Raw genomic sequence first — 25,682 nt, 5'->3', positions numbered from 1 at the left:
GAACTTCTGTTCATTATTTTGCTGTAAGTGAAACTTCATTATAATATTTTTCTTAACCAACCTCAAATTGTTCTCTCAAGTGTCCTTCAAATGCAAAAAAAAAAAAAAAAAACTCTTTCTTGAGACTTTTTAAAAATTCTTTTTCTACTCTTCATTTTTATCTAGTCCCCTAAATTTAAAATGCAGACACACAAACTAACCAAGATAATTCAAACAACTCCTCTTTTTTATGTGAAAACTGTGAATGCCCTCTATAGCTCTAACAAGTTGCAACCCCATAACTTGTCATGAAATACATTTTTGTGCCATTGACTTAGGTAAATTAGAATATCTGGGAAATGTTGGTTACATTTTATGTTTTTCTAATTGTCAGAGATGGTACTTTATATTAGAATAAATTATCTTTCCAAAGCTCCATTCATTATGATAAATACAATTTAAGGGAGGAAATGACCAATCATTGTAATATCAACTAAGATATATTTCCCCCTTCATAATATCCAAAGCCTACTTGGGCTTTAAAAATAATGAATATGGTTCAATTATCTCTTAATTGTTGAAAATAAAAAATAATACTCCTATTAATTACTGATGCTTTTCAAAAAGCATTTAACTACCTTTTACTTAAAAAAAATATATATGTGACAGGCTGATTGTCTTTTTGTATTGTCTAGACTAAAAAGCAACTATTGTGGAGTTTGAAGAGCCCCAGGTAAATCTGGGCTATAAAGACCTTAGTGTGTCACCTCTGAGCTGCATGAATTAGAAGACATTTTGAAACTATTCTGAGCATCAATTTTTCTTTTTTTATATTAGGAAGAATGAAAACTAACTTGTGTTGAATAAATTAAGCAAGTTCTGGAATAATGCCAAGCACACTGAACCTTACATAGTAGGTACTGGGATAAGTGGATAATCCTTTTTTTTTCAAAGGTACAGCAAGCATTTCAAAATAATGTAATCCAAAAATACTTACCCAAGATCCATAGTTTCTAATGCAGTTTAATAAATGCCAGAAGAATCTAGGCCTATAATTTGGAATGCTTAATTTGTACTCTCCGGAAGAGAATTCACTGAAAGCTTTACTGCATGAATGGATAGGAAAAATACAAATCTCATATTTTATTTTAATGGAAAAGAAGTTATATTAGATATTCTCTCCTTACATAGATATGAATAATTTTGTGTTTGGATAATTTTGTTATTGGAAAATATCTATATCATTTTTTAAAACCCTGGACTGTAAAGTCATTACATAGAATTTGTAGTAATTGTTTAACATAAATTGATCTCTGACTTTAATAACAAAATCTTTATGTAAAATAGACAACACCAGCTGCACAAGTCTGTGTTAGCCATTGTTGTCTGCCTGTATCATAGTAAACTATTTCTATAAATCTGTTTTAAAGTTTAAAAATCTTCTAAAGTTCTATCTTATTTTTAAAATAAACTTTCAAGCAGCTACTATGAAATTTCTGTATGGATACTGGACTATATTCTTCAAGAGTAATAACATAATTTCATTAGCTGTCATCTATCTGGTGTATGTCCAACCACTACATTATGAGTCAAGCATCTCCTGTAACTTTAATAAGCTAGCATTTCTTTAGCAACATCTATAGTCATCCCTTGTCACTAGAAAACTCAAAGGAAGAAAAAGGAAGGAGCATTTTATTTCAAGGGATTTGGAATTGTCATTTAGATTTCATATGTTCCAAAGACAATTACAACTATATACAACATAAAAAGTTATGCTAAATTTTAAAGCTAGCCCCATTTTTCTCATAAGTTCCCTTTTAATATTATAAGAAAACATAATAAGTAAAGATCTCAAAGGATATTGTGAGAAGAAATTTTATTTTTCTCAGCTAAATATAGTCTAACAAAATGAGGGTATAGTGAGGAGAATATTTGTATTATTACCTATTGATGTACAGAGGTTGAATGAATATATGACCTTTTAAAAATTGGCTGCCTAGTCTAAAAATCTGTAAACACAGCCTATATATGCTTTGTCATTATCTCTCACCATAATTTGACTGTGGAGCCAAGAATAATAACCAGTAGTCATCTTCATCTAGAGATTAATAGCCATTAGAGATGTAAATATGGTGGAGTGTTACATGGCACACATTGAAGGCACTTTAATTGCGTAGGTAATTAACACTTCCGTTGTTCTTCTCATTATCATTTTGTTCCACTTGAAGTACTTGTTAGCAACCTGCTCTGTAGAAGGAACAGATAGCATGTCATTACAACAGTTGACACAGGCAGCCTTCAAGTATGTGACACTAATTAAGTTAAATTTCAAATTACAAATAGACTTTTTATAACTAATGATGAATGACCATCTTCATGAAACATTTGCTTCTTTATTCAAGAGTTGCAAGTCCTGATTTTAATACATTGTATTAAATCACAAAGAAATCCATTAACAAAGCTCTTATATCTTGTTTTCCAAATGGAAAGAATTTTAACATTTTGTGGCTTTTCTGCCAACTAGGAAAATTTTCATCTCTCATTTATCTAATGACAAATAGGGATTTCTGTCTTTAGCATAGGAATGCCACCCCCTCATGCAGCCAGTTGTTGATGCTGTCTTTCCCAAGCAAAACAGTGTTCCAGAAGTCTATAAATCAGTATTCTCTACTGAGGACAGTGGTTGGTACATAGAGTGCTCAATAAGTGCTGTCAATACTATGTTATACACTAAGGCTGATGGGCTGCCAATCCAAGGTTCCTGAGAGTACTCCACTTCCATATGACTAGAGCATTCAGAGAATCCATGAGTTCTATATGAGTTAACCCACTGAACACTCTTGAGATGACTCTTCGAAACAGAATGTGTTACTAATATTTAAAAAGAAATTCCAACTATACGATTTGTATCTTCTGATTAGGACATTTTCTCAATATAGAAAGTGTTTTTCCAGTTTCATAATGGGAAAGCTAAAAAGATAACTAGTTTTGGTTAGTGAGGGAAGAATCATAATATGGTCATATAGTCAGTAGCATCAGTGGCTTACATTATAAAGATAAGAGGCCTACTGCAATATTTTTCTATTAGTAAATTTCAGTTCACAGCTTCATATCAATGTTTCACAGGTATGACATCAACTTTGTATGATATGGTTTTCCTATATACTATAGTAGACAAGTATACTCACTACTATAGCAATGTATTGCTTTATGTCAGAGGTATATTTGAGTTAAGCAGGTCTTAAAATACTTTAGTCCCTCTGAGAAGAAGTCATAGGCCTAGAGGCATAGCACGGCATCAGGATAAAAAAATTTTAAAAGACTTATCTGGAACATAAAAATATTTGCCTCTCAATACATGCATAGGTTATATGTAGAATGGTTCTAGGGAGAAATATGAGTGCTTAAGTGAGACAAATGGACACATGATAGCTACTGGAGTCTTGACAAATTCTAAGAGGTGTGGCTCTGCTGCATTAGTATAATTGTGATTAGTTGATTTGAATTATTGGGGAGACTCAAACATGGCAATAATAATTCTATCATTCAAAAATGCATTACTAATTCAGGCAAGCTTAAACCTTCAGTCTGATACAGTATTATGTAATAATAATTTATGCAATGGACCAAGTGTCCTGATCCTACATTGTCTGTTCAATGAGTGGACAACAGAGATATTTGGCTAGTGATCATTTGAAAAGTGGCTAATGAGACTGAAAAACTAACTCTTTATTTAATTTTACTTAAGATTAAATCTTGTTAGTTTTAATTTAGCCACATGTGGCTAGTAGCTGTATAATAGAAAGCACAGGTTTACAGCATCCTTCTGAACTGTTGGAATACAATGCCACATGATCCATGGTGTTCTGGATTTACTGGTGATTGCATCAGCAGATTCTTGATTCTTGGCTATCCCTTTGGTAGATTCCTTGCTAACCACCTTCCATCTAGTAACAATGTTGTTTTTTTTTTTTTTTTTTTTTTTTTTCAAACAATGGCTTAGTTACTGACTTAAAATTTTAATGGGTTTGTCCCTTGATTGGAATTCCCACTTTCAAACTGACAGTGTGAGTTATTTCTATGCATAAGTGATTTTACCATTAATGTGTGGGTCTCATTTTATGTAGTCATTTCTCTTATCCCTTACTTTTAGTAGGATTATAAGCCAGTTATAAATCAATTATATACTGAGTAACGACTTACTGAATTCATTTGTTAATATTTAAAGATCACTTAATATTTTCTATCCCTGTGCTAAACACTAGTGATCCAAAATGATTGAGATGCCATCCCTGCCCTTGAGGAACTTACAGTCTTTAAGTACTGCAGTACCAATTCATTTTTTTTTTGAAGTAACCTTAATTAATATGAGGCTTCTGGGGAATCCATCTATAATAAATATGAATTTGCCAGGACCCAGAAGGTATTTATCACACAATTGAATTCTTTTGGTCCCACCAGTCACCACAACTATTATTAATTTATTAGATGCTATTTTGAGTTGGCAGAAATCCAGTATCTTAAATTGTCTCCAAGGTGGCTTTTGGAGCTAATAGGTTTATAAAAAAATTAAAATTCTTATTTATTCTGTGTATACATAGAATAAACTATTTAGTGTTAAGACCTGCCTAAATGCCTAAATATGTGGAGTATTGTTTTGCTTATTACTTCTCTTTCCAAAACTTTGCTTCTTATGCCATTTGACGTGTCTAGTTCTCCAACTTTCCATGTTCCTGGGAGGGAAAAATGCAAATGAAAGAATTCGTTCTTATTATGTTGTTAGGAAGTTTCAGGATGTTATATTTTAGAAGAGGCAGGAGGTAGGGGTTGTACTTTGTAAGTATGGGTGTTGTCTGAGAGAGGGAGTGGTTTTCTGCACTGTGTAAGTAACACCAATAGGAAAATAATTTAATTATGGATAAAGCCTGTATTATACTGTTTGCCTCCAGTAGATTCTATTGACAACTATAGTTGTATATAGTTTTTAGGCATAAGTGAATTATTTTTATTTTAGCTATCAATTGCATATCAGAATTTAAGCTGAACTTGGCAATCAGTAGATAAATCTGAGATTTCTTATGTTCCCAATGATTGGAAACTGAATATCCAAAGTAGTTAGGAAATTCATTTATCAATTTTGTCCAGATTTACTTTTACTGACTAGAGGAAATACACACACACACACACACACACACACACACACACACACATTTTTTCTATTATAAATTTTGTTTTTATAATTTTGTTCTCTTTGAGATAAAAGCCATAATTAATTTTGTTCTTTGAGAGAAAAGCCACAATTACAATTCTTCTTTGTGCATCTGTTATGGTCTGGATAGGAGGTGTCCCCCAAAAGCTCATATGTGAGACAATGCAAGGAGGTTTGGAGGAGAAATGACTGGGTGATAGCCTTAACTTAATCAGTGAATTAATCTCTGCCAGAATTAACTGAGTGGTAACTGGAGGCAGGTGGGGTGTCCCTGAAGGAAGTGCCTCATTGTGGGGTGTGGCTCTGGGGTATATATTTTGTATCTGGTGAGTGGAGCCTCTCTCTGGTCACTGATCACCATGTGAGTTGCTTCCCTCTGTCACACTCTCCTGCCATGATGTTCTGCCTCACCTCAATTCCTGAGGAATGGAGACTGCTGTATATGGATTGAGACCTCTGAAACCATGATCCCTGAAACAAACTTTTCTTCCTCTATAATTGTTCTGGTTGGGTATTTTAGTTGCAGCACCAAGAAAGCTGACTAAAACAGCACCCAAATATTTGAGTCAAAGAAAATCATTAGTGAGATTAGTTTACATTAGATTACATCACACCAATAAGGTACAGAATAATTCTAAAGATTTAAAAATTGATTTTCACAGTAAGTTGAAAATAATTATAAGATTCATCACTTTGAATCTCCTATGTCCTACTTATCCTGTTTTTTAAGCAAGGCTACTAATTTTTTTTCTTATAGACTAATTTTTTCTTAGTATTACTTTAGTGAACAATTATTTAACAAGGAATGTATCAATTGCTATGAGATATTTTCTTTTAAATCAAGTAATTTTGTTACGTTTCAATCATGCTAGATTTTTTAATGGAAAAATATGAGAGATTAAGTCATAGATATTTATGAAAAAAACAAATCCCTAAAATTTGGGAGTCCACTTATTAGTTCCAGGTGGTTAGGATATTGGAATATCAGTCTAATTATATCAAAAACAACTAAATTACTTGTCTTCCTCTTGGACAGAATAATAAAAATATGTCCTTGCCTCTCCATTCAATTGCTTTTGAAAGTTATTGACTCTTATAGATTATAAGGGAAAAAAATCCTAAAATAGATATTTTATTTTACAAAGATATAGAATATTTTGAAGTGAATTTTTCAGCTAGGCAGCTCTACTATTTGACTAAAATAATTAAACCTTACATTTGTTTGGGGGCGTTAAGATATTGAAAAATATTATACATCTGTTATTCCATGTTATCCTCACAGCTAGGGTAGACTATGAGGTTAGACTGTGAGATTAGGCTGGTACCTCTGTCTGCAAAACCCACCACTCCCAACATTTGACAGATGGTAGAAGGAGACATAGGTTGCTTAAATGATTTTCTCAGAATCATGCAGTTGGATAATACCAGAGTTAAGCATGAGCATCTGACTCCAGGTCTGCTGCTATTTTTAATAAACCATAAGCCTGAGAATATGTTGCAGGTAAATCAGAGTTATTTTAAAGTTGTAGCTTTTTTTATATGTCATTCTGAAAAAACATATATATATTAGATTTTTGCTGGAACTTCATCATGAATATATCCCATATGGTTGTTAATTACAGTGCATCCTTTCATTCCTGTAGAGCAGCATGCCATTAATTTCAAGGCTAACTTTACAGAAAACCAAAGTTACCAGGAAAATGACTTCAACAACAGTTTTTTTTTTTTTTTTTTTTTAAATTGTGACTTCCCTCCTCCAATTAATTTGTATAGGTCATTAAATTTAAGGATAAAATGACTTAATTATAGTGTAGCACTTTGTTATAAGCCAGAATGATGGGTCATGACTTGCCTGGACACTGGAAGCTATTGACAGGGCACTGCACTTTTATTTCATGTAGCAGGTTATGATTTCTTTTCTTAAGCACTCAGAATTCACAAAGGAAAAATTTTTAAACTTTAATCCTCTACTTCTTTTATATGGGACTTTAGGATTTTAATATATTTATATTACCAATTACAGCAAACACACATATTTTTCTACCCTGAACTTATCAGTGCACTATAGTTGAAAATTAAATGGATATAATAAAATTTATGAAGTTTGCATAATTTGTTAAACTCAAAGAGAATTGTTGTTTAGTTGTATTTTTCTTGTTTTGTTTTTGTTTGTATTTTTTTTTTGAGTGTGAAAGGAATATATCTCTATAGACCAAGAAAAGCATTAAGTTGATTGTCATCAATATTGGCCAGTTTTGCAAGAAGACAAATAAGGGATTTATCAAGAAACATGTTTTCATTCTTGTTTGAAAATGAAGGACTGCTTTTTACTCAGTAACTGAATGTTTTATTTTGGACTCTCTCTGGAGATGGCCCATATTCTCCCTTGAATGTGGACTCTTTGCTTTACCCACAAGGCCTCTCTCTCTTGAGATTGCCCCATTCTCTCTTGAATCTGTATATACTCCCCTTAATAAACCTCTGTCTATGCTTTTCAAAACAATAATAAAATATTTTATATATCACAGAAAATGAAAAAAAGTGGCAATGCAAAGCCAAACAATGTAAAAACCAAAGGATGCAGAAAAACAAACAAAAATCAACCAAGGCCCTCTGAACCCTGTTTTGGGAAGGAACTATAGCAATTATCCATGGTGAAAGCAATAGAGGATTTGCCTTCAGACTGTCCCAAAAGAAAAGATACCCTCTGTTTAAGTTTGTCTAGAAATAATAAGTTCATTGCCTCTAGAGACAGTCTATACCCTTGTTTTATTTATTTAGTTGTCATCCAATCTTTTCTATATTAATAAAAAAAGGCTTTATTTTTAAATTCTAGAGGAACTGCTGCCTAATTCCTCTTCCATTGTGAATCTTTCTAGTGCTTTCATCTGACTATAATCTTCGTTCTATAGTTCATTTCCCTGGGCAAATCTTTCTCAATTTTCCTACCATCGATTTACAGTACAAATCCCAGATACCGGCTACTTTATTTCCTTTCTATGAGAAATATTTTTTTTTATAATACGATATCTAATACTAGGTAGAAAAGGAAAAAAAAAACTTTAATTCTACTCTTTTATCTTGAGTGGCTGGGGCCTATTAATAAAAAAATCTGTCTCATACATTGTTATTGTTATTTAACAGGACAAAGGTTTATTTCATGTGCACACAGGAACATCACAGAAAAGTGAAAATCCATTGAGGTAGTTACACTTGAAAGTTCTTTGTCATTTTAATAAAGGTGATAAGTTGTGGAGAAGTGACAAGACAAATCAGAGGGGATGTGTTTTTCTAGAGGTAACAGAGCAGACCAGGTGATGTAGCCAACCTATGTGGAGAATTTGTTAAGAGTTATTTTAATAAGATTTGCATTCAGACTCAAGGAGGTGCCCTCTCCAGGGAGTTTTCTCTGGTGATTAAGAGTCCTACTCCTCTTCATGGTATAGAGGACAAAAATGGAAGAGAAAAGCATGAACATCTTCACAAAATGCCTTACTGTTAGGCTGAAATGGGGGAAGGCAGAGAGTTCCTCCGACACCTGCTGTTTCTCAATTGCCTTCACCTCAAAATTGTCCTTTCATTAAAGTGCTTTTTTTGGGGGGTGCTGTATACTTTTAACCCCTTTAATTCAAAAACAAGTCTGAAAAACAGAAGTAACGTTATCTTGCTTAGTAATAAAAAAAAACCTTCAAACATGTCTTTAAAATTTTCATCTAAATGTCAAAACAAATTTTATATATTTATTTCAAATTGCAGTTTTTAATATTACTCTTTGTTAATTTTTTTCTGTCATTTATTAAAGCTTAAATTATTTTAATCTTATACATAAACTAAATTCCCAATCTTTACTCATTTTTAAAATGTGACAACAGAGTTATTATTTAAATTATCAATGATCATGACATGTTGTACAGAGTCAACTCTGACTTTTCTTCACAGTAATATTAAGAACTTCTGATGAGGAGATAATAAAAACAAAGCAAAGTAAACAAAACAAATGCAACAAAAACAAAAATTCTAAGGAGGATACAAGTGAAAAGAATCCTCCAAGAGTAATATAAACAATGAAGAGTGATAAGTAATACAGGCAGGAAAAAAATCTGTTCTTCCATATAGTTAATTTCGCAAGCAGCAGATCATAGTGGGTAATTGTATGGATTCTGATGCAAAAATATCTGGGTTTGACTCCTTACACCAAAAAATAATAGGTGTGACTTTGAATATTTAAAAATCTAGATATTTTCTCCACCTATAAAATAGGAATGTGTGTCTCATATAATTTTTAAAAAGACTGAGTTAGTAAATAATTCTGGTACATGGGCACCATTCAATAAATATTAGCTAGATCATTATCAAGGGAAAGCCTTTTTTTATGCACTGAACAATACATTGTCTTCTCTAGGTTTTCAAACCCAAATAGAGATATGAATCCATGAGGGAAGGCATAGTTGGAAATGAAACCTATTTATGTGATGACTGTTTTGCTCAGGGTCTGAAGAAATGTGAGTCTGGAAGGACCAGGTTGAATGTTGGTATTTGCCTACTGAAGCCAAGGCCAACTTCAGAAGCTATAACTAAATTTTAGATATAGTGACAACAAAAACATATAAAGTGGTTCCTACTCAAACGCATACATCACACAGAGAATCTATAGCAGAGATGAGCCACATACTGTGAAAATGGTCCTACTTAGGTGTAGAGAGGTAGCTTCTTTCCATGATGATCTCCCTGGAATGACTAAAATGATATGAGCCATGACGCAGTTGCTGTAAATGCCAGCCAGGAACAGCTCTTTTGTTCAATGGTATTGGGGGCTGGGACATGATTTGGACTGTTTTTGAAGGACTTGAATCTCTGATAAAAGTTTATTTTCCCAGCAGTTTCACTGATGCCATAATAGATAGTGAAGGATATAAAGGGACACCATTGTGAAAAGTTATTTTACCAGGTAGGAAACTTGCAAGAGGATTTATATTTCAAAATGACAGTGTCCTAAAACTCAAATCAAAAATGTCTTGAAGAAAACAGGTCCTGAATTGTAGCCTATGGAATGATATTGCTTAGAATCTTGGCCAAGAAAATGATGGATTTTTAATGTCTGGGACTTTTATTCCTCAGTAGAGCTTTGCACACAGAACAAGTTGCTGAGTACTACGGATGAAGGTGATCATTTCAGACTAACAGCATCTTTACAAAAAAAAAAAAAAAAATTGTTTTTTGTTTTTTCTTTTCTTTTCCCTCCCTCCCTCCCTCCCTCCCTCCCTCCCTCCCTCCCTCCCTTCCTTCCTTCCTTCCTTCCCTCCTTCCTTCTATTTCTTGTTAGCAAGTTAAGCCATGTCATGGTATTGTTTTATTAGGTTCGTCAATTGTACCCTTGGTTTTTTGTAATTTAGAATATATTTCCCTCAGATATTAACATTATATAGGTATGTTTGGTTACTAAGATATTTAGCTTTTCCTTTTATTTCATGAGAGCAAAATACATGTAACTATGGATATAATTTTTTTTAAAGAGAGAGTGAGAGAGGAGAGAGAGAGAGAGAGAGAGAATTTTTAATATTTATTTTTTAGTTCTCGGCGGACACAACATCTTTGTTGGTATGTGGTGCTGAGGATCGAACCCGGGCCGCACGCATGCTAGGCGAGCGCGCTACCGCTTGAGCCACCTCCCCAGCCCTATGGATATAATTTTGAGAAGTCGCATTACTTAGATATTAATGTAGTCTTTCAATATTTCTACTGACTTAGGCTATTTTCATTTTTAGAAATAGTTCTTAAAAGATTCAGAAAGACTTTGTCTCCTAAATTTTCTATTTCTAAATTTTGATATTTTCTTTTTCTTTTTTTTTTTTTTTTAAAGAGAGAGTGAGAGAGGAGAGAGAGAGAGAGAGAGAGATTTTTTAATATTTATTTTTAGTTCTCGGCGGACACAACATCTTTGTTGGTATGTGGTGCTGAGGGTCGAACCCGGGCCGCACGCATGCCAGGCGAGCGCGCTACCGCTTGAGCCACATCCCCAGCCCGTTGATATTTTCTTGACTTTAAAATTTAATTTAAATACTGTAAAAGTAGATTAACTATTCATTGTCAATTTAAGATATTTGATATTTATCAAGCTTTGCTTTCTTCAGCATTTTGAGATTTCTCTTCAGAGTTTGGGAGATTTCTACTACAGTTCAGGCCTAGTGGGCACCCATTCAATTCTTCAATCATTTTCATTGAAAAATGATTTCATGAAAAAGGGAAACTTGGATAAACAGGAATTACCCTGCAGTACTTATTCTTCTCATTACCTACCTCTCTCTTGTACCTTCCCTTGTGCCCTTACTTTATACCAACATGTGTAAGAAGACGAAATTCCTTTCTCCCTAATTGGTCATCCAGGTTACCTCATAGCACTAAACTGAGATAGCAAACTGCTACTTGATGTACTTTTGGGTGGATTCAGATTAGATCTCACTTAACAAAACACAGTTAACTACATATAATGTCAGAATTGTGATTGCAAGTAACACAAGAGAGAGGATAGGTAACCTAAAGAAAGTAGGAGACATGAACTCTTTCCAGAGGTGAATTTTGAGAGAATGAGGGAGGAAATGTAAATAGTATGCAAAATAATAATAATGATGATAATGATAATAATAATAATAGGGAAAATTCTATGCATGAATACCTTTTGTTGTGTGTATTTTTATATGACAAAAAAAGGAGTTGCAGGTAGGATGAAAGCTGGTTTTCCACCTCTGTGTTTCTTAGGTCACAAGTTCTGACTCATGGCTATGAAAGCTGTTCATCCCTGATACATAATATACAGCAAACTGAGACAGGGCTAATACTGTTATAACCAAGCTATCAGATCCGATGTCATACCATAAATTCTTCATTTCTACTTTCATGCTGTCAGTTCTTGGGTTCATAAAAGTAAAAACTGAACACATGTCTTTTTAAAATTAATTCTTCATATTGTATATCTGTTTCTCCATTGTGCAATTCTTGGCATTTTTCTTCTTATTTATTCTTTTACTGGATAAAATTCCTGTGTAATACTTAACAAGACTTATCCCTATGTATGAATGCATATGCTGTCCCAAAGACAAAATAATTCATAAGAAGTTGATGCAGATTAGCTTTTCTGGATTGTGCCAAAATATCAATGTTCATGAAAAGATTAAAATTATGTATTTTGTCTTTATAAAGGTGATCTTGTATTTAATGTGTGGTCAAATGAACCTAGATGCTCCATTTGTTTAGGAAATCTATTTGAAAGAGCATAGTTCCAGAAAATGGGCATTTGATTTAAAATCTGTTTTTAGGAGGCTTTTGAGCCTTTCTGTTCAGTGTGGCCTGTTCAGTAGCAGCAATGGCATCAGCTGGGAGTGTATAGCAAAGCAGAAATTCAGTTCCAACCAAGATCTCCAGTATCAAAATTTTTATTTTACAAAGATCACTAGGTGATTCATATGTACATTAAAATTTGGTAAGCCTTGTGTAAGAGTATACAGCATGACTCATGAATGTGGCACTGACCAACAGTTTAGTAAAAAAAATGTGGGGAAATGTTCAGCTGAGAGATAATCCATGAAAATCAGATCACAGTAGCAAAATGGTGAAATATTGAATAATCTCAAGCATCCTAGCATTAAATATCAAGATTGATACAATTCTAGGATAATTTTAAGGTTTCATATTTGATGAAGATTTGAAATGACTTACTTTTAATAAAACACTCTAATAAAACATTTCTAAGACAATGTTACATATAAGTAAGGCATCTTTAAAGAAATTCTATGCAGTACTCTTTCTATCTTCAATACTGTGCTATTTTACCTTAATTGCTATCATTTATCAACTTCAACTGATAATACCATAATGAGTACAAAAACAGAGCCACAAGAAAAGTGCTGCAGAAAAGAACTTCTTTGTTTTATTTGAGTAATGTGTATTTGCTTATAGCAAAATATTATTTTGTATTTTACCAAATTAGAGTGTGTATGTGTATGCTTAAGAAAGCAAAGATCAGCTTTCAATGAGATTTCAATCAATCTCATCTAGTAATGGTATTAAATTGATAACCAAATTGTTAAATTTATTTTCAGATTAAATAAAATAAGCATTTTGTTTTTGTTGTTTTTTTTTTCTTTTTGTTCAGTGCTATCCAAGGACATCCTATCTCTGATCTACATTCCTAGTCCTTTTATTTTTTATTATTTTTGGTACCAGGGATTGAATTCAGGGGCACATGACCACTGGGCCACATCCCCAGCCCTCGTTTATATTTTATTTAGAGACAGTGTCTCACTGAGTTGCTTAGCACCTTGATTTTGCTGAGGCTGGCTTTGAACTCTCAATCCTCTTGCATCAGCCTCCCAACCTGCTGGGATTACAGGAGTGTGCCACTGTTCCCAGCTATTCTTAGATCTTTTAATTTAATTTAATTTTTTTAAAAGATAAGGTCTTACTAACTTGCTGAGGATCTCTCTAGATTGCTAAGATTGATCTTGAACTTGTAATCCTCCTGCCTCAGTCTCCCAAGTCTGGAGGATTATAGGCATGTGCCACTGTACCTGGCAGCATTCAATTTAAAAGTATAAAAACATTGCATTTTCTGGAAAATTTTCACTTGCATGTGCCTGTTAAAACTTGTACAGAATAAACTCTTTTCAAAAGCTGTGTCATGAATTTATGGCCACATGTAAACTGCCAGTTCTGTTACCCGACACCTTCTTTTCTGTTCCACACATTTCTGCTGAACTTTGCTTTTTCTTATTCCTCCTATTTCAGATCCCATTGACTATTTTTCTACTCATTACCATGGGCTTGAAAGGGTCATAAAGGGCAGATGAAACAAAAGCAAGTCAGTGGTATTCTTTTCAAATTTATCTGACTAAAAAAAAAAAAAAAAAAAAAAAAAAAGATTTAATGGAAAAAGGTGAGACTCAGTAGTATCTTGCTACAACAGAGTTTACTGTAGACCAGAATTAAGTTGACCAGCTTTGGAATCCCTTAAAAATAATAGTGATGAATTAAAGAAGCTTATCTATAAAGGGTTGATAAATCTGTTTTATTTATTTTTCCATCTTTTTCATAATCCTCAATATGGATTACCAGAAATTTTCTTTTTTTGTTATTGATATATTTTCTTCCTGAGTCCAGGACATTTTCTAGGTGTCTTTCACATATTTAAATTATTAGAATTGTCCATGTATAGAAAAAATTCTTCTCAAGTATCCAAATAATAGATATTTCTAGTTGATATTTTTTTTCCAGGCCATTCAGGTACCATTTATTGGATCTATATCAGTATTGCTATTAAATCTTATAATTGTGTGTGTATGTGTTTCAGTTTGAATCTTTAAATTTTCCATATTCTCCTTTAACTCTACAGAAACCTCCATATCTAGTATGCTATGAAAGGAGTAATTGCCATATAAAATTTTGAGAAAAGTGACTATTGCTAGTAGATGATTTTTATGAGGAAAGAAAAACCTGTTTTGCTGATTCACTATTCACTGGATACTGTTTATTTAGCAGTTGTTTAATTGTTCACATAAATTGGAGACATTCAGCTCTGGTTAAACAAGGGAGCCAATGTGCTGTTTAATGAACTGAAGCAGTTATACGATCACACTCAAAGGCCCTGTAGTGATTTCTTGCAGGGTCTCCAAGGGAGAATCTGGATGAACGTTTAGTGTTAGCACATTGAGCTCAAACTCAAGCTAGTTAAGGCTTCATCTTTTTTGATATGTAATTGATTACTAAGTGTTATCAGGTCTTCCTCTTAGGGTTTTGTATTGCTTCAAAGATATTGATTTGCCATGTGTCATTTCTAGCATGAAGAGAATGCATGGTGGCAGATGTTACGAGGTAAAATCAGCACTGCAAAACAGAAAGCAGATCATTGTACTATATGCTATTTGGACCTGTGATGCTGGCATCCTTCCTACTGTGCTCCAACCCGCCAAGCTACCCAGACAGTGAGGCTGTGCCAAATGGCAGGACTTTACCAAGGAGAGGTAGCAGCTGTCATGTGGCCAGTCCACTTGATCCCAGAGGATAGCCCACCAAATGGGAAACAAACAGGTGGTGATAGACTTAACAACAGATTAAAGGAAGGATTTCTCAGCTATAGGTACTTAGCTGATCATTAGAAGAGTGAGCTTTATGTTAGCAATGCACAGTATTGAAAATGTTTGTATTCATGCCTTTGTAGGACAATGTAGGGTCACAGTGTAAGTGTTCTATCATCAAGGCAAAGCGTGTGGGATTTAGTTAGAATTTGCTGAAAATAGACAATACAATTGCAAGTTAGGATTTGCTGAAAATAGACAAAATAAATCCTCCAAGTACAACAATATTTAGCTGGTATATGTGGTATGACCAAAGTGTTTCATACAATATGCAACACTTTTATCATGATTCTCAACAGCTGCTACCCAGTACCCTGATGGGACCCCTCAAATAATCTCATGCTCCTTCAGACACAAGTGGGCAGAGCAAAAGACTACCCTGGCACCCCTCAACCTACTTGCCTGTCAGCCAACCTATCATGATGCTCATTTGCCATCTCCTGTCCCCATCTCCCTCTCCCTCCTCACAGTAGTTCTGGACACCTGGAACTGGTGATGTTCCCACAGCAAGAGTTTATTGGATCATTGGTTGCTGGCCAAGATTCCCCTTAAGTTGCCTTCCTATGGCTGGAGATAGAATCTGTACCCTGCACAGTGTATCTCATCTCTTACTAAGCATTTGGATGTCATCCATTTCCCCCAATAATATTCAGTTGTCTTATTCTCAAAGAAGATAGAAAAATACAGTCAGGGATAAATAATTAAACTTTGAATCAATTTCTCTCTCTCTCTCTCTCTCTCTCCCTCCCTCCCTCCCTCTCTCCCTCTCTCCCTCCCTCCTTCCAATTATAGCACACTATAATATAGTAATAAAGAAACCAGGCTTTAAAGGCATGAAATCTGAACTCAAATAATACTATTACTTTGCAACCTTGGAGAAGGTATTTAACCTCTACAGTCTTCAATTTTCTCTTGTATACAATAGCAATTAAATACCTAACTCATAATGTTCTTGTGTGGATTTAATAAGATAATAGACATTATGTGCTTACCACAGAGCCTGGAACATAGGAAGTACTTAATACACAGCAATTATATAATTAATATAATGCTACTATTACATAATGCAATAAGGAACAGTTTGTTTTCTTTAAAAGTACATCATAAAATCATTTTCAGAGTTAATGTTGTTTTGAATGACATAAAAATTAAATTCTGAAGAACATCTTTCATCAACATTTCACATATGGTCTGAAATATACAATATGAATATTCTACCACTGATTCATTATTGTTATATTTAAGAATGTTTGCATCATTCTATGGCTTTCAAATTGGACTTTTTAACATGTTATCTTCCTCTGAAGTATAAATTGACATACATAAAAATCACTGTTTCTTACACCATAGTTGTTCCATCCCTCTTAATGAAATACTATTTATGTGCTAATCAGATCTCTCAAACAATTATGTATTTGTTTTCACAAACAGCATAAAATTCCTTTTTAAAATATGATGGAGTGATACAAGGCATATATTTATTTCTTCTTCTTTCCTTTCATTTTTTTTCTTATCCACTCAATTCAAGCAAATATCAGGTTTACTTTTCCCAAATAGAATAATGAATAAGCAGGTCCAAATAAATAACTTTTACTGTGATAAATATGACATTGGAATCTGAAAAGATCTTTGTACCTGTTCTTTACATATACCAGAGTGAATCCAGGCCATTTGAACATGGGTCATACATCCAACATCTCTTTTAAGTCATTAAGATAGTTTCTTAATGTAACTTATATAGTTAAATATATATATAGTTAAATATTATCTTGAATGAGAACGGTAAAATAAAAAACTTGTTCTCCAGTAGTTTAGGAGTTGATTTCCTCCTGTGTAAATTACACTGAAGAGATAATTTGACAAAAAAAAAAATGATGCTTCTTCTGGATACTCAACATAGTCCTCATTTTTTCTTCTCTGAGAATAAGAATGTACTAATGTTGTGTCTACTAGTTTGGTTTCTTAGCCTTCAACTCTTGGCTTTTTTGCTTATTTTTTTTAACTGAATCATGCTTTTCTGAGACTTTGATAATGATTTATATATTGAATATTTCTTGGACTATTATCACTTGGCCAACATACCATGGAGATCCTTCCTTCACTGATTACCTGACATTATCCAACCCTTAAATTTTTAGGCCTTTACTGGAGAACTGGGTGTGTCTTTTATTAACTTAGCTTACAGAGGAAGAGACTGGGAAAATAATCCTTTTCCTTTCCAGATTTTTTTCTTTTAAATCACTCTTAAGAGTAGCCAGTAGCAATGTTCTGTGTGACAGCATTTAACTCGGAAGCAATCTCTAACATATTTAGAGGAGTCAAAGAACAACTCTCAGCTATCTGAAATGTGGACCAGCTAGTTGGCTGTTCCTACTCAATGTCCTTTTTTAGCACTAAGAACCATTTTCTCTAAGAATCGTATGAGACTCTCTGATTTGGGCCATCTTTTCCTGTTGGCACTAGCCCTTCAACATGTTTCCTAATAGAGAGCATCTCTGCTTCTAATTGGGCAGGGTTTCCACACTAGCTTGAACTTCAAAACTGCAATGGGAGCTGTTTTCTGATTAAACTACAGTAACCCCAAAGAAGAGGAAAAAGCATTGGCATTTGAGATGAAACACTTGACTTCTATTCAGTATTTCAGAAGAAGAATACTCCCAAATGAAATAGATCATCTTCTGTTTATGTAACAATTTCCTCTGCAAATTGGGTTAATCTTTGCTCACATAGAGCTTTAGGTTATGACTTGAACATGTGTTTTGCCTCTTGAGGTCTTGGTAAGATTTTTAAAAGTTGAAGAGAGAAGAACATCTTATAAAAAAGTATTCATTGATTAAATATGTGTGGATTATTTAAAGAGTCAGAGACTTGAGGGTCAACTTTACAAATTGGCAAAACTGCTAACCAATAAATGCGATATGAGTACCTACCAATCAGTGAATTTCCTTCTCTCAAACAAAATATTTCACTCATTTTCAGAGAGGGCCTATAATGGGGATGTTCATAATAAATTCATTGTTTCTATAAGAATCCTATGTAATGCAAATACAGTGCCTGTGAGCGAGAGAACCTAGATTTTTAAGTTGGCAATCAGAGAGCAGGAGTCAAAGTGATTTTAAAAAAAAATACATGTGCCTTTTAACCAAGGTTGACAGAGGTGAAAGGAGATGAAAAGGAATTCCTTGAGTTTTTAACAAAGTAGGTGTGGGAAGGTGGCAGGTGATAATCCAGCAATCCAGGATCATGTAAAGAATGCATGGAAGGGAAAGAGGAGTACTGAAATCACTAAATAAGCACTGATTTTTAATCATCCAAGCTGAGTCTCCTCGTTTAGCACCGAGTTTCATGAAAGCAATGTTGCAATGACAATCCTTAATAGAACAATGACTTCATATACTTTATTTTTAATCTATGTGCCCTTAATTTGGAAGGTCAGAAAGCAAGGCAGACCATAGACCTGAGACATTTCTTATTTTTAAGGGTATAATTAAGGGCAATGTTTTGGCTATGTCTGTACACTATGTTTTATTTGCTAATTTTGTCTGTATTCTAAGTGTTTATACTTTCAGTGAAGGAGAATGCTATGGCTTATCCTATATTTGTTAGATTCAGATGCCAACAGTCAATTAAACTGATAAAATCACTTGATATATTCTCAAGTTAGTAGACACACACTCAAATAAACAAATACACACAAATATAAGATGCTCAATGTAATAGTGCTTTCTGATGTGCTCTAGAAGTCTTCAGTAAAAAAATCTTATTTAGCTATTTATTTATTTGTAATAATAGTACATACAATAGTTATTCTGGTCATAGCAAAATTACTCTAATATGGCACAATCTTCCTTAGGTGAACAGTCATGCTTTCTATATATTAAACACATAAATAAAGCCCTATATGTTAGATGCAGGGAATATTCCTACACTGAGATTTCTGAAGAATAAGAACTAAAGAGAAAGGATTTTTAGATCCTGGAACAAGTTATCAAGGCTGCAAAATCTTCTTCCCCAAGGCTCTGAAAAATAGGACAGATGTCACAGATGGCTTAAGGGTAGTGTAGCTGGCCAAAATCAATCACCTTTACATCTCTTCCAGTTCTTGAATCTTCACAACATCCATTTGAAATATGTAAACACAAAAATCTATTACCAAAACCTGTTTTACACGTAAATTGTTTCATTTGAGTGAGTTACTATTATATTGAGTACACATGAATCTTTAGCTCATTCATATTCCTGTACCCTCAAGTATAATAACATAGATTAATCTAACAAATGATATGAATTAATATTGTTTTATTTAGAAGTTAAAGCACATAAATCAAATTTTAATTTTATTTCAAACTGTAAATTTCTTTACTTTTTTCCACTTGAATTAAAATATCAGTTGGTTGAGAAAAGTAGCTTACATGCAAAAGTAAATTGTGGGGGGTTTGAAGAATGTACTCAGGGGTATAGCATTCACCTAGCAAGTTTGAGGCTCTAGGTTTGATCCCCAGCACCTCAATAAACAAACAAATAGTTTTAAAAATGAAGACCAGGATCTCATGAAATAGCCAAGTGCAATGGTACGTGCCTGTAATCCCAGTGGCTTTGGAGGCTGAGACAGGAGGATTACTAGTTCAAAGCAACTTAGGCCCTAAGTAACTCAGTGAGACCCTGTCTTTCCCAAGATACATGAAATAAATAATTCTGCTCACACACTTTATGAATTTTGTAAGTGTCCTAGATTGCAGTAATTATTTTGATATCACATTCATGGTAATTAAGATAGCTGTTATAATGCTGCACTTCCATAGACTTGGTTGAATAGGAATTAGTTTTCTCCTTTAAATACTAACGATTTTGTGTGTTATATGTCCAAAAACTCTATATTTTTGTGAAAAGCATTCCTAAAAGGAAAAAAAAATCATTTCAATAGAAAAGATTAAGCACTTACAATCAGGTTAATGGTTCTCCAGAAATCTTAACATATAGCTTAGTTATAATAACACTGAACACTTGTATTGAAACAATTCTACAAAGTTAAATTTTAAGACTCTTGTCATAAATTCTTAGAAACATAGGATCTTTAATAAGGAAAATTTTCCACAGGATTAAATTTTCAAAAGCTAAACATTGTAAGGTAGTCTTGTCAATAGAAACAATCCTTATAGTTCTCATTATATTTCAGTCAGTACTAGACCTTACTAAAAACAGTTTCAAATAATTCCTCAAAGTATAATCAAAGTAAAAAATTTCTAAGGGAATGGATAGGTATAATCAGATGAAGACCAAAACTGCATTTTAAATTTCTGAATCTTGAAAATATTTTATATTTTTTATGATAGCTTCACTTAACAATTTTTCACTTGATTTTGTGTGAACCAGTAACCAATATGTTCTCTTTGCCACATTAGAGGACCCAATATTGTAAAGTAGAAGAGAAAAAATAAACAAAAGGTCCTGAGCCTTGGAAAGTATATGCAAGCCCACATATTTGATATAGTTCATAAACTATACAGAGATTATACATGCCATAAAATAGTTAAAATATGACAATATCCATGCAAATTAATAGAGCAAAGTCAGGACAATGAACTCCAATTTACATAGTATACCCCAACTATTATTTCATTTTCTCCTTATGAAAATCTTATGAGGTATACAATATTAGGATTTTCATTTTCAAATGTGAAAAACAAGTTTCCGTGAGGTTAAGTACTTTATTCAAGTTTATAAAACTAAGTAGCAGATAAAAATTCAGACCAACCCTTTGTTCTTCTGATCTCTCATGCTTTGTACATTGTGTTTCATAAAGAAAACTTCAAGAAAAGTCTAGGGTTTGAATTTGACTTTGCAGGAGTGTTTTGGATGAAGAACAGAGAAAATTTACCTTCCAAATATTATATTGCATAAAGAAAAATCCAGAAGTGAGAATAAATGGGTATATTTTAGGAAGGTGAAAGATCACCCTGAGTGAAGTAGGATATAAATACTGAAAATTAGTTGCAAATAATGATAATCAAATTTAAATTAGGTGATGCAATCAGGCAATAGAATTTCATTTTGTTTTGGCCAGCAATGAATAACCATTGTAAATTTTGACAGCAATCATGGGGTAAAGTGGTAAATAGAACTTGGTCTGAGAATGCATTGTTGATAGGAAAAGGTAGGTTCTAGTGTGTAAGAGAGAAGGAGAAATTAGTAACAGTTAAAATGTACTGTCCATTCATTCAAAAACTGTATATCAGGCAAGTATTGCATGTTAGGCTGTGTGCTAGGTGCATGTAATATGGAGATGAAAATAATCACTGATGTTATATATCATAGTCTAACATCAAAGAAAAATACTTACAAATAATAATCATGGACAAATTTACAATAGGCTGCACAGTTTGGGGAACTTAGTAAAAATTAGTAGGAACAGTAATGACAGTATAATGTTGAAGATGATTATGTGTTTCGCAGGCAGATGACAGATGGAAGTTTATGAAGGAGAGTGTATGAAATGCATCCAGGTGTTTGCAAGGAATTCTTTAAACAATAGCATCAACAATAACAATGTGTAGGACTAGACTATGAGGAGCATGGGAAAGAAGATTTGTGTATGTTGCAAAGATAGAGGAAGTCTGGTCATTTTTTGAAAGGCTTTGTGTCCCTCTGAATTCATTGTCAGCACAACTACAGAGAACTTGGAGGGAACAAGCTCAGCAGAATGTTGAAGGCAGAGTGAGAAGGGCTCTGGGATGCAGCAGATGCAGTTGTATTTTGAAGAAGCTAAACAGTGAATTTTTAGAGTAAGAAAAAAGTAATGCTTCTTAAGGGAAAGTTCAATCAACAAAAATGACTTTATTCTTATATAGAGGTTATGAAAATTGAATGTCACTGCGGGCAGAGGACTTAAAACCATTGGAAAGGTATAAATGGAAAATACAACCAAGAGGTTATCCTTGACAAGACAAGACCCAGACTGTAGGATATGATGACAGTGTAAGGTGGGGTTAACTTTTACACAAAAGGAGTGATGCTATTTCTGCTAAGATGCGATGATATGACAAGTGCAGATATTTGACAGTATTTGCCACTATGGTGGGGAAAAAATTACCATTTTTCCAAGAAATGCACGATGTCAATTACTATTATTCAGAAAATATATTTAGGGAGGCTATGTCTTTTCTTATGTCTTATTACTGAACAGAACAAAATATTTTTATACTTAAAATATGATTTAAACTTTCAAAAGGATACAGATGAATCCCATTATCCTTGACTTATCCTAGAAGGCTTGTATTTAGAAATATAGCTATTTCAACTAATTGGGTAATGGATATAAATAATTTAAAGTATAAACACTATTCTCATGTGTAGATACAATTTAAGTCCCACTAATGATGAAGAGTTTTTTTAATCATTATATTTTAAATTGTCATATTGCTTAGATCATGTGAAATTAGATTTAGGCACTGGCAGTGTTACTGAATGTGCATTTCTGGAAGCTGAGCTGATACCCCAACTAGGAGTATTCTACCATTTAAATCTGTGAAATGTGTTTGTATGATTTTTGAAATCCTTCATTTGCTATCTTGTCACCCCTAAACCCTACAAGAGGTCCTCCCAAATCCTCATGATTCAACAACTAAAGAAGAAATTATAGGTTTGTCAGGGATTTCCCCAGCCTTGTGCCTTGTGTAGTTCAGTAAATGATCTCCACTTGTACAATGTTCTGAGTCTGTTGCACTCTTCATAGAAGAATAATGTTCTGCAGCGTTGGCATGATTTCAGAAATTTATTTAGCCTCTATCATCACATGTTTCTGCTTGACACACAGACGAATAGAAGAATTGATTATACTGGCTTTTCTGTCCATTGAGAGGGTAGGATAAAGGAGCCACATGGGTTGATATTCCTTCACTGTACCTATGAACATTGGCAATCAATGATGGTTTATCCCTCAAAGCAACAGCACTACTCATGTTGTCTGGTTCTAGAAGGATTTGGGTTGAGGAAGACATTGGTACTTATAAGATTGAGCTCTCTCTCTAGCCCCACTTTATAGAAATAACAACAATAATATTGGTTTTAGTAATTTTTCAGTTGAAGTATACTAGTCCTGGTCAAAGGGTGTGAGATATTGATTCCTTCAATTGTGAGGTTAACTTTCAAGTTTTGTGGCAACTTGTACAAATAATCTCCATATATTGCAGTGTGCCTGACAAATTTTATCATTGTGTTACTATACTTTCATATAAATAATTGGGAAGGACTAGTTAAGGTGCAGTCCATGAAGCCATGGTCTAGCTATTGTGTGGGTTACTTAGAAGTAATACAAACCAAGACAAAAATAAGTCAGAGATGGGGAAGACTATACCAGTTAGTCTATACTGAAACCACGGGTTTCTTTAGTTCTCCCAAGCTCTGTTCTCTCTTCATCCTATATATGACTGCTAGGAATAATCTAATAGTTCTATATATTGCATATGAGCAATCCAAATATTTTACTCTTTTGTCAACATTTATAGGTGACCGAGTCTTTCTTCTGATCCCCAGGTGTGTATTTCACTTCTGTTATCATCGTCATCTTTATCAATTACCTCACAGACTTAAAAATGGAAAAGAATATTTTCATTTGATCTAACACATGTCACTTAGAAAACAAACAAGCTTTCTGTCTATAAGAACTTCTAAGTCATTTTTGTTTTCTTGCTAAAATTCCCCAAGTTTTTGAAGTATTTTTTTCTGTAGGTTATTGTTGGAATTTTGAAGGGATCTAAATATAACCTACATAAACACCACTTTGACAATCATACAAGGATGCACGTTTTAATTTTTTTAAGAGAATCAGCTATTTAATTTTAACAGAAGCTACTTTATAACCATTGACACTAGCAGTTTACAGCTTTTTAATTTGATTTCTGAATGATGTTGATCTTACAAATATAAGTCTAAATAGTGGGAAACCCAGTGAAAAGAATGTTTCATTTGCCTTTATTACTGTAATTTGAATTTAAGTGTGGGTATTTATACTTTAATTATATAGATATATATGTACATATACATATACATAAAAAATGTAATTTTTAGAAATATTGATACTCAACATACCACACCTTATTACATTAAAATGAGTTATACATTTGTGGTGACAAGGTTTTGACAAAATGAATAGCTTTATATAGCAGTTATTATATAAATATAAATATACATGAAAAATTACAGAGAAATCTGTTAGTGATAATACTTTACCTAATGAAGTGTCATCATAAATTTTTTATATCCCCCAAAATAAAAGGGTTGGAGAAGTCTGTTTTATCATTAAACAATATCACTTATATCATAAATTCATATTTATATGATGTTTCAAAAATATAGTTTACTTTTGGGGGCTGGGGATGTGGCTCAAGCGGTAGCGCGCTTGCCTAGCATGCGTGCGGCCCGGGTTCGATCCTCAGCACCACATACCAACAAAGATGTTGTGTCCGCTGAAAAAACTAAAAAATAAATATTAAAAAATTCTCTCTCTGACTCCCACTCTCTCCCTCTCTCTCACTCTTTAAAAAAAAAAAATATACATATATATATATATATATATAGTTTACTTTTGGTAACTACAGGCTTTTGTTTTTGTTTTGCTTATGTGCAATTTTTGTTCGTTTTATATTATTTTACAACACTGTCTTTGGCAATTCTCATAATTTTGCATATGCTATAATGTGTTATATTGACTTTTTAAATAATTATTATTTTGTCTGAACTAAATCGTGAAAGTAAAACATAGTTTTGAGATGTTTTACCCTTTAGGGTCTTACAGCTGAATAGAAAGGTTTAAGTACTTATCAAAAGGAAACATTCCTAGAATGTTCTTTAAAACTGTGAAAACAGCAAACACTTATTTAGTGCTTGTCAAACAAGTTAAAGGCTTTTAAGACAACTTTAACCAGAAGCTTGTGAAGTAAAAACATGGTAGACACCTTGCCTAAGGTACTTCTAAATAGGGTTGTCAGAATTCGGACCCAGGAAACTCTCTCCGGTCTATGAGCCATTCTGGTATACTGCATTCATTTAACATGAATATCATGGAATTCTACACTGAGTCTGAATCTCACAGCGCTCAATGCTTTATAATCAAAAACTCCAGCCATTTGCAATAAAGTACCTATAAAACTGCTCAACTGATAGTCCCATTTTAGAAGTGAGAATACTGTTTATTACCGAATCAAATAAATTGATGTCCCTTTGCATTGTAGAGCATGATTAAAACCCAAATGTATTTTGCCATAGAATTAGTTATTTGCAATAATCAATTTAATATTGATACACGATTGTGATGATGTCAATATTATTACACTCTGGATTTGGAAGAGCTGAAAAGACTGAAAATCACA

The 25,682-nt window shown here is 33.3% G+C and overlaps 1 protein-coding gene across 1 annotated transcript in view; it reads left to right on the top strand.

Moving 5' to 3' along the window:
• LRP1B (LDL receptor related protein 1B) overlaps nt 1-25,682 on the top strand; it is a gene marked incomplete at its 3' end in the record, with an annotated part of 1,847,377 nt that overhangs the window by 614,280 nt on the left and 1,207,415 nt on the right. The window lies entirely within an intron of this gene.

This window comes from Spermophilus citellus, assembly GCF_964194105.1.
Source record: "Spermophilus citellus genome assembly, chromosome: 11".
Classification (NCBI taxonomy): domain Eukaryota; kingdom Metazoa; phylum Chordata; class Mammalia; order Rodentia; family Sciuridae; genus Spermophilus; species Spermophilus citellus.
The sequence above is the reverse complement of the archived record's forward strand: the minus strand, read 5'-3'. Positions and strand labels throughout refer to the sequence as shown.